The 1742-nt window shown below is 41.3% G+C and overlaps 1 pseudogene; it reads right to left on the bottom strand.

Annotated features, from left to right (window-relative positions):
- Positions 1-849: 849 nt before the first annotated feature.
- LOC132673460 (ubiquitin-conjugating enzyme E2 variant 1-like) lies at positions 850-1299 on the bottom strand (annotated as a pseudogene).
- Positions 1300-1742: the final 443 nt, after the last annotated feature.

The following is a 1742-nucleotide window of genomic DNA, read 5'->3' as shown; positions in this document are numbered from 1 at the left end:
AAATAGGGGAGGAGCAGAGAGAGAAGGAGACCCAGAATCCGAAGCAGGCTCCAGGCTCTGAGCTGCCAGCACAGAGCCCAACACAGGGCTTGAACTCACAAATGAAATTGTGACCTGAGCTGAAGTTGGCCATGTAACTGACTGGGCCACCCAGGTGCCCCTAGTAATGATTCTTCTATAAATAACTTCCCCACACTATCTTTAAGTATAGTCTATACAGTAAAGACAGGACAGGAGTTTTGTTTTGTTTTGTTTTAAAATTTTTACTTATTTATTTTGAGAAAGAGAGAAAGCGTGAGCTAGGGAGGGGCAGAGAGAGAAGCAAGAGCAAGAATCCCAAATAGGATCCACACTGTCAGCTGAGAGCTGGATGTGGGGCTTGAACTCATGAACTATGAGATCATGACCTGAGCCGAAGTCACACTTAACCTACTGAGTGCCCCAAGACAGGATAGAAGTGTGATGCTTACTGTTATTTATCAATTTTCAGAGTAATGATTCAGTGCCCTAGCAACTTCCAAAGGTAACTAAAGAATACATTTTAGTGTTCAAATCATTGCAGTCATTATTCTTATTGATATTCAAATTATTCCATCTTTGGTAAGTAGGGATCCCTTTCTAGTTGGCTCCTGTATGATTTTTTTTTATAGCACAACTTATATATTTTAAATGGACAAAAATTAGTATCATTCACAGTATCTTAAGATAAATTGCCTTTAAATGGGAGCTTCCTTTCCAGTACTTTGAGGTCTACAAGACGTATCTAGAAAATTTACTACTGTGAAAAATGAAGACTGCTTAAATGAAGACTGTCAAAAGACAGGTAGGGGGAGGACCTGTGGTTTTTCTTTTTGATTAATTGTTGTAACACTGTCCTTCGGGCGGCTGAGGGAGTTTCATGTTTTCTTTAGACATCATTAGGCTCCTGAGCTCTTGCAGGACAACTTTGATGCTGTATGAATTCTGCCATTTTGCTAGCACTGATATGGCTCTTAGGTCCACCACTCCATTAGAACTACTAACTGCATTCATATTAATTTTTGTTACAGATCTTACAAAGTGGGGTGCTTCTGGGTATTTAGGTCCGCATTCTATTTTAAGGCTGTATATTCAGTTTTTGTAAATTGTTCTTGGAAGCCCAATTATCATTCCTGTCCATCTTGTAAGTGTCATGTCTTCATCACCTTCTAGACCCCAGCTAACTGTGCCATCTCCTACTCCTTTCTGGCCTTCTTCCAGTTCTTCCAACAGTCAAAAATTGCAAGGGACTTTTACTCCCGAGCCCGTGGTGGCTGCCATCTTGCGTTGCTGTCGCTCCTGTATGATTTTAACACACCACCAGTAGTCTTTGATACCTTCCTTGCTTTCAGGCACAAGATACTTCAGACTCATCTTAACATTATTTCTTTTTTTAATGTTTATTTTTAAGAAAGAGAGTGTGAACATGGGCAGGGTGGGGAGAGAGGGAGACACAGAATCTGAAGCAGGCTCCAGGCTCTGAGCTGTCAGCACAGAGCACGATGTAGGGCTTTAATTCATGAACCACGAGATCATGACCTGAGCTGAAGTCAGACGCTTAATCAACTGAGCTACCCAGGCACCCCTCACCTTAACATTTGTTGTCCCAGGCCTGGAATCAGCTATTCCTCCAAGGAGTTTTAGATCCTTTTTAATAGGAAATGGTATTTAGAGACTATAATTTGGACACTAGAAGGAGCTAATTGTTACTGGGTTGGAGTGTA

The sequence above is a fragment of the Panthera onca genome, chromosome C1 (genome assembly GCF_046562875.1).
Source record: "Panthera onca isolate mPanOnc1 chromosome C1, mPanOnc1 haplotype 2, whole genome shotgun sequence".
Taxonomy (NCBI): Eukaryota; Metazoa; Chordata; class Mammalia; order Carnivora; family Felidae; genus Panthera; species Panthera onca.
This window is presented reverse-complemented; position numbering and strand designations above follow the sequence as displayed.